Source organism: Periplaneta americana, chromosome 6 (assembly GCF_040183065.1).
Source record: "Periplaneta americana isolate PAMFEO1 chromosome 6, P.americana_PAMFEO1_priV1, whole genome shotgun sequence".
NCBI lineage: Eukaryota > Metazoa > Arthropoda > Insecta > Blattodea > Blattidae > Periplaneta > Periplaneta americana.
Genome location: NC_091122.1, coordinates 133,897,846 through 133,907,315, shown reverse-complemented (window position 1 = coordinate 133,907,315; position 9,470 = coordinate 133,897,846).

The window sequence follows — 9,470 nt, the reverse complement described above, 5'->3', positions numbered from 1 at the left end:
ATATTACCGGTTGTTCTTTATGGTTGTGAAACTTGGACTCTCACTTTGAGAGAGGAATATAGGTTAAGGTGTTTGAGAATAAGGTGCTTAGGAAAATATTTGGGGCTAAGAGGGTTGAAGTTACAGGAGAATGGAGAAAGTTACACAACACAGAACTGCACACATTGTATTCTTCACTGACATAATTAGGAACATTAAATCCAGACGTTTGAGATAGGCAGGGCATGTAGCACGTATGGGCGAATCCAGAAATGCATATAGAGTGTTAGTTGGGAGGCCGGAGGGAAAAAGACCTTTGGGTAGGCCGAGACGTAGGTGGGAGGATAATATTAAAATGGATTTGAGGGAGGTGGAATATGATGATAGAGACTGGATTGATCTTGCTCAGGATAGGGACCTATGGCGGGCTTATGTGAGGGCGGCAATGAACCTCCGGGTTCCTTAAAAGCCATTAAGTAGTAGTAGCAGCAGCAGCAGCAGCAGCAGAAGCAGCAGCAGCAGTAGTAGCAGTAGTAGTAGCAGTAGTGGTAGTGGCAGTGGCAGTGGTGGTAGTGGTAGTGGTGGTAGTGGTAGTAGTGGTAGTGGTAGTGGTAGTGGTAGTGGTAGTAGTAGTATTAGTAGTAGTAGTAGTAGTAGTAGTAGTAGTAGTAGTAGTAGTAGTAGTAGTAGGTTCAAAATAGCCCCAACCACTGGTCTTTTAAAAGATGCTTTTTATTTATTTTTTTAAAATACTATGAAGGCTAAAAAAAAGAAGAAAAATTTGGTGAATACTGTAGCATCTTCAGGTCAACCTACTTCAAATTACTGAAAAGAAAATACTCAGAACAAAAATAAAGCGCAATTCGCACAGAGAAGACGTGGCTCGGATATCGGGCTTTTCGAGTCTCTCCCATGTAAACAAATGTATCAATGCACACAGAGAGGACGGGGTGGGGGCACGCCACTCCGAAGTCAGCGCTTCGCCTGTTTCCAGTCACGAGTGACCCTTCAAAACGACACGTGGCGTCTGACTGTAAAAGAAAATTTACGACGATTTTGAATTTAGTATTCAGTTTTGTGAAGATATGATATAATATGGTATGGAAACATTGGTAGGACATTATATAAAAAATTCTGGAAACGGTCGGGATACATGTTCAATTCTTTCATCACATCTTCTACTCCAAAATATCTGAGAACTCGCTTTGAATATCTTACAACTTTGCGGAATCAACATCAGACTTTATTATCTATTCCTCGTCACCGTACCTCTTTCTATTCATTATCTTTCACCGTGTCAGTTTGTCCCCTATGGAACTCCGTACTTCGTCATGTCAGGGATTGCCGAACAGTTAATCAATTTAAATTAAGAATTAAAATTACATACTTTTAAATGGAATTGATTTGTGTTAGCCGAATTTAATAGGTTATTCTATGTGTTTGTGTAAATTGTTGTCATTTAGGTCTATTATAAAGTGGAAATAGGATATCAATTCTGCAATGCTTGGACATAAGTCAGTTTCCACAAACATTTTTTATTAATTTATTGACAACTTACGGAACATCTGCTCGCTTGGGAAAAGAGACATAAGTATTTCTCCCATTACAATAATTCATACAGAAAAAAATCAAATCGACATAAACCAGTGTGAAGAGAGTTGATTTCCTTCTCCTGTAAAATTAATATTTTTGACTTGTGATACTTTTCCCCAGCACTACAGAATTGTAATTACTTAATTATGTATCATGTTTAGTCAATATTTCATTATACAGTATGTAAGCTCTTTAATGTGCATAATAACGATTTTATATTTAAATATTACTATTGTTTTATTGTTTCAATGTATATTTCACTTCTGGTTGTGTGGAAGAGAAGGCCTCACGGCTTTAACTCTACCAAAATAAATAAATAAATAAATAAATAAATAAATAAATAAATAAATAAGTAAGTAAGTAAGTAAATAAATAAATAAATAAATAAGTAAATAAGTAAGTAAGAAAGTACGTAAATAAGTAAATAAATAAATAAATAAGTAAATGAATACCTGCATAAAAGCATAAATGAATGCATAAGTGAATAAATAACTAAATGCATTAATGAATAAAAAAATAAATAAATAATTAAATACGTACAGGGATGCATCCCTGCATAAATAAATGAATGAATAAATAAATAAATAAATAAATACTTACAAATGGCTTTTAAGGAACCGCAGGTTCATTGCCGCCTTCACATAAGCCCGTCATCGGTCCCTATCCTGTGCAAGATTAATCCAGTCTCTATCATCATATCCTATCTCCCTCAAATCCATTTTAATTTTATCCTCACATCCACGTCTCAGCCTCCCCAAAGGTCTTTTTCCCTCCGGTCTCCCAACTAACACTGTATATGCATTTCTGGATTCGCCCATACGTGCTACATGCCCTGCTCATCGCAAACGTCTGGATTTAATGTTCCTAATTATGGCAGGTGAAGAATACAATGCGTGCAGTTCTGTGTTGTGTAACTTTCTCCATTCTCCTGCAACTTCATCCCACTTAGCTCCAAATATTTTCCTAAGAACCTTATTCTCAAACACCCTTAACCTCTGTTTCTCTCTCAAAGTGAGAGTCCAAGTTTCACAACCAAACAGAAGAACTGATAATATAATTGTTTTATATATTCTGACTGTCAGATTTTTTGACAGCAGACAGGATGACAAAAGCTTCTCAACCGAATAATAACACGCATTTCCCATATTTATTCTGCGTTTAATTTTCTCCCTAGTGTCATTTATATTTGTTACAGTTGCTCCAAGATATTTTTCAATCTCTTCGAAGGATAAATAAATAAATAAATAAATAAATAAATAAATAAGATATGTCATACATTCTTCCTTTTTTCAACCACTAAGGGTGTACACAAAATCTTAGGCCTACTTGTTTTTTAATATTAGCAACTTGTACGAGGGCCAGAGCTTTCTCATCTTCTGAAGAAGACATTAAGAAAGCTGTCCGACGCGCAAATGTCGCAAGGTTTTTTGACTGTTCAGTATGCTTTGCTTACTTCATGTCCGCGTCATGTCTCCGTCCGACGTCCGAGCCACGTATTGTCTACGTCATCTCTGTATGAATTGCGCCTAAGAAACCTCGAAACGACACAAATGCTCGCGTTGCGTCGTCTCGTTAACTCAGCTCAGACATAATCGGAAATACCTGGATATAGCTACTGGCTTTAATCGATCGCTCGTAGGATATTCAGCATGCTCCTGCTTCGAGCGGAACGAGAGGGAAGAACGAAAAAAATGCAGAAAATCTTCGATGTCAGAACACACAGTGATATGTACTGATACTAACGTGACTCTGCAGTGGCTGTGTAACATGGATCTCTCACACAGACGGTCTCATTTCGATTCCTGCTCAGGCCTGAAGTGTTTCACTGACTTTACACTTTTACTACGTCATACTACTTTTGACCAATAAAACGATACGAAAGGACGTGTTTCAACCAATCACGGCTGTTTATCGCTACAATTTTATCACTTCCCTATCATTTGTTTTTATCACTTTCCTAGCATTTGTTTCTTTGTTTATCAACATTTCAAACTACAAATGACTTACGGTACTATAAAACGTGCTTTGCGATCGTCAATTGTTTCTCGCATTGGTAGTCGACTGAAAATGGCGGATCCGTTCAAAGGTTTTGGTGAAGGTAACATTAGTTAAATAAAATTTAGTAAGTCAATTAATATCTATTTTATTGTATTAGAGTAGTATAGCCTATTTGAAACGATTAGGGAAAACACGGAAATTTTACTTGAAGCAAGTAAAGAGACAGGTTTGGAAGTAAATCCCGAAAAGACAAAGTATATGATTTTGTCTCGCGACGAGAATATTGTACGAAATGAAAATATAAAAATTGGAAATTTTTCTTTTGAAGAGGTGGAAAAATTTAAATAACTGGAACAATAGTAACAAATATAAATGATACTCGGGAGGAAATTAAACACAGAATAAATGTGGGAAATACCTGTTATTATTCGGTTGAGAAGCATTTATCATCCAGTCTGCTTTCAAAAAATCTGAAAGTTAGTTTTTTTTAATTTCAGTAGGTTATTTTACGACGCTTTATCAACAGCTTAGGTTATTTAGCGTCTGAATGAGATGAAGGTGATAATGCCGGTGAAATGAGTCCGGGGTTCAGCACCGAAAGTTACCCAGCATTTGCTCATATTGGGTTGAGGGAAAACCCCGGAAAAAACCTCAACCAGGTAACTTGCCCCGACCGGGAATCGAACCCGGGCCACCCGGTTTCGCGGCCAGACGTGCTAACCGTTACTCCACAAGTGTGGACTCTGAAAGTTAGAATTTATAAAACAGTTATATTACCAGTTGTTCTTTATGGTTGTGAAACTTGGACTCTCACTTTGAGAGAGGAACATACTGTAGGTTAAGGGTGTTTGAGAATAAGGTGCTTAGGAAAATATTTGGGGCTCAGAGGGATGAAGTTACAGAAGAATGGAGAAAGTTACACAACAAAGAACTGCACGCATTGTATTCTTCACCTGACTTAATTAGGGACATTAAATCCAGACGTTTGAGATGGGCAGGGCATGTAGATGTAGCATATATGGGCGAATCCAGAAATGGATATAGAGTGTTAGTTGGGAGGCCGGAGGGAAAAAGACCTTTGGGGAGGCCGAGACGTAGATGGGAAGATAATATTAAAATGGATTTGAGGGAGGTGGGATATGATGATAGACACTGGAGTAATCTTGCTCAGGATAGGGACCTATGGCGGGCTTATGTGAGGGCGGCAATGAACCTCCGGGTTCCTTAAAAGCCATTTGTAAGTAAGAGTAGTATATAGATAGTTTGGTGTCAGGCGCATCTTCTCTGAGCTCTTCGAATAATTATTTTACATGATCTGGGGGAAGAAATGCTAATGGTAGCAACATACGGGTGTAAACTCTTATTTAATTGTTTTCGATATCGTTGTAAGCTACCTGTAGGTAGACCTTCAGCCTGGATGCGTCTATACAGGACCTTCCCCAAATGAAATGAGCAACAAGTTATGGCGCTTATAGGTAACACATAACGGGCACTATTTATGCTAATAATGTATGGGGGTTATTAATTTCGGTAAACAGTGAACGCGTAAAAGAAATGGTCATTTGGAGACATTACCATTCGAAATAATGGTCATTCGGAAAAATGATCATTCGGACAAGGAGATTTCGGAAAAATGCTCATTCGAAAAAGTGGTCAGTCGGAAAGTTGATTTCGGAAAAATTGGTGCAAACGGCTTATTTAATTATTAACTTCATCTTTCATTTTTAAAATGTTAACTCAAAATACGCACGTTGTTAGTTGTGCAAAGGATTTAGATTCCTTTCCTAATTTCGATTCCTCAATATACCTACTAATTGTGACATAACAGCGGTGGTATTATTACAGTAGTATGGGAAAGCATTTTCCATATTATGACACCCATTTTTGTTTTCGCAATAAGGAGTCAAATTTGAGAATTTATAATAAACACAGTTACGTGAAGGATTATGTGTGAGGAGCTTATTTAGTTTTGTGATGCTCACTTTACTCCTCTCAATTGTAGAGGAACAATGTGACTGTGAGTCACACAATTTAAACAAATTTTGAGGGCACATGCGTGAGAAATCAGAAATACACAGAGAAGCAGAGTCCGTTGTCGTGTGGGATTCGGCTAGAAGCAGTTCTCGGTGCTTATATTGTCCACTCGATGCAACGCTCGACCTGCCAGAACCACGCCCTGGCTCATAAACAGGGCGTAAGTACTCCGGGTTCAAGTGTGTAATGGAGACCACCCAGGAATTTAGTGACCTACAATTTCTGTTGAAATTCAATAATACAACAACTGTATGTTTTAAAAGGAAGAAAGATAATGGAGAGATAGGAGTGAAGATATAAGAACAATATCATAAATAGGAGAAAAAGTTGAGGGAAGGGCTGTAAATGCATATGCCCTCTGTTTAATGCGCAATTAATTGACATATAGGGTAAATGTTGATAATTCCGTGATACGAGTATTATTGTGATAATTCTTTCTTTTTTTTTTAACTGAACGAGAGAAGAACGTTTTTGGTGCAGCAACTTGTCCAGGAACATTCCCTTAATAGGTTGACCCAAAAAACTGATCTTCCTCTCGCTCAGTAAAATTGTAATAAATTCTCAAAAAGAACTATAGCTCGAACGAAACCTGGTGAAGATTGACCTTGATGGCGAAACCAGTTCTACGGGCGGTTAGGAGTGGAGGTGGTAACGCTTGTTTAGTTTCGCTTGCATCTCGTCACTGTAATATAGGCCACTAGCCAACCCCACACCACACTACTTCTCTCTCCCTCCAAGCTTCACCAGGTTCCGCACGAGCTGTATCACAATATTACCAACCTTTACTCTACACCGTGTCCCATAATAATAGCTCAGATTAAGCAATACCGTATCCCTATAACTATAGAAAAACAGTAAGTGCAAATAGACAGGTAATATATCTAAGTTTTATTTCTCATCTTAGAAGTTCTCAATATGTGAACCTCTGATCACACGGTACACATCTAGGCGACATTCCATTTCCTCCCACACTTTACTCAGCATGTCACCATCTGTCGCTTGCACCGCAGCTGTGGTGCTATGCTGTACTGTTTCAGACATTTTCTCTATTACCTATCCTTTCGTGTGGTAAGTTTTTGTATTTATATTTTTCATAGAATTTCCATTAGCAGCTTCCAATTCTTTTTACAATTTTCTTCATAAGTATTTCAAAGTAGTACAGTAGAACCTCGTTTGTCCGGACTAATTGGGAGGATAAGTTGACCGGTTTAACGTAAGTCCGTATTAACTGATATAACCTAAAATAACAGTAAATAGCGTTTCCAAAATCCAAACAGAGGCAATGTTCCTATAAATAGACGGAACAAAATAGATACAATCCTCTTCGCAGATGACTAGGTTCTATTTGCCACTTCAGAAGATGATCTCCAAATGTCAATATAGTCATTAAACACAGTTGCAAAAGACTATAATGTGATCATTTCTGTAGAAAAGTCAAAAGTCATGGCGTTTAAAGGTAAATGTCCAATAAGAAGTAAAATATGTATTGAAAACAGAATTATAGAATAAGTGAACACATTTAACTCTTTAGGATACCGTCCTTTATATGAAAAAGGAAAGGATGTCGATTCTGAAATAACTAATTTTGTAAAAGTTATCGGCTTTCTCAATTCATTTTTCAAACCTAATTTAGTACAGAAACATACACGATTAACGATGTACAACATTTTACCACTGGCTACTTTAGTCTATGGAGATATTTACACAAATCTGTTGTTGAAATATTTAACTAAAAAAAATCAAGACTGCAATATCTGCACTCTGCTGCATAAAATTCATTTATTTATTTTGCTTTGCAATATTAAATCAATTGCTGTTCTGTTATTAAAAATCATTTAGCCTTTTTTATTATTACTTGTGGCACTTCTTCTAATAGTATGATTGTTGCAATAAATGTTTAATAAATAACCAGATTTACTTAAATAGTCAATATCTCGAAAACAGGTTTTTGTCGGTTGGTCTTTTGTTGCGTAACTCCGTCCAATTTGTTTAATATTCTTGTAAGAGGACAATAATTTCTGCAAAATAAGTCTATAGTTTTAACATAGTTCCTTGGCACAGGAAAAAGGTATTTTTAAATGTTATTATGAAACTATTGGCGTTTCATGCCTTTTAATTGGGACATCTATTATATATAAGATTATATAAGAGTCTCATATTATATTTATTTTTAAACTTTGAGGGGAAGGGTATCTTAGGATTACTATGTAGTCAGCAGAGTGCTGCATTGGAGTTAAAACGCTCGGTTGAACTCGGTCGAGTGTCGCACCATCGAGTAAGATACGATCGCTCGTAATAAATAGAAGCACAGTACAAGGTCATCTCACCGACATGTCTTATCTTGTATGGAAGGCGACTGATAAGATACACATATGTTTTGCTTACACGGTAAAAATAAGGCTTTATTTTCTGCGTTTATGACAAACGTTTAATGGAACAGTCAATGGAACGTAACAAAACAGGAACATGAAGTTATAAATAAAATAGTATGAAAAACTTCGATATACAGTTATTATTGCTAATTAATAATTACCGTCGAGCGGGGTGACTTTGTGCCACGAGGGTGACTATGTGCCATTCGCGCATTTCATAAAAAAAACGTAAGGAAGTACATTTTAAAACCTTGTCACGGTCTTAAAGAATACTTCCATATGTTTTTCGCGAATGGCACAAAGTCACCCTCATGGCACAAAGTCACCCCTAGCGACGGTATTCAATATTTGATATATAATATGATAGGTCCATACATAGTGTTCTGCCTATATACTGCGACAATGTAGAAACGTTTTACAAAATATTATTGATATAGCAGTAGATTAATAACAATATTAGTACGGAGATAACGTCACAGAGAATATAATAAAATGAATAATCATGATGTACAACTGTTACAGACGCAAAGAATGATACACTAATTATTAGAGATTATTATTATTATTGTTATTATTATTATTATTATTATTATTATTATTATTATTATTATTACTAGAGAACTTGATACAGTTCTTGCATTATCGTGATTGTGTTCTCCGTTTATAATAATTACATTTACATCCAATAACATCTATCAGATGTGGCAAAAACAAAATCACTTCTGTGTGAAAAGAAAAAAAAAACAAAAAAACAAACATTTACCTACAACATTTATATTACATTTTAAAGCAAGTTTTGTAGTTGTACTATGCAAAGGTTCGTTAAACGCTGCAAAGTTTTGAAATGATAAACATGTATGATGTTACTACACAGTTCATCACTGTAACAAGAAAGAATATCTAACGCTCGACTTACCGTTCGAGGATTTATCGCTCGTGACAACTTTACCCATCATGCATGTGCGCTACCTATCGGATTATGCTATGAACTACTTGGCGCTCGAGCGAAAACGTCCGATGCAGACCTCTGGTAGCCAGGAAATTGTTCGTATTGACGGAGTTCAAGCACTAATGGTATTATGCACGTCTATTAATTTCGAAGTATTCGTTTCTAATTCTGTAACCTTTGATTCTGCTCTATCCTACTATATAGAAATTAAATTACACATGATCCTTCACTACTTCATCGACAGTGGAATAATAAGCGAGCTGCTTGCGATAGTTTCTAGGTCGTTTTTTACCAACGTCTTAAGGGCTTAAAGAAGTTCTTAGTCACCTCATTGTTATATTCACGAGTAAGAGAATATTCATCATTGTCAAACCACCTCCTACGCAAATGCACACAGACAATGCATTCGAACCTGATTACCTCGGCAACAAGAACCCCACGACGTCGAAGAATGGAGCTCGTTTGTTTTCAGATATTCATTCCTAGATCATTCCGACCATTATGGGGTGCCAAGGCCAAAGTGGATATGAATTTCGCTACAAAAC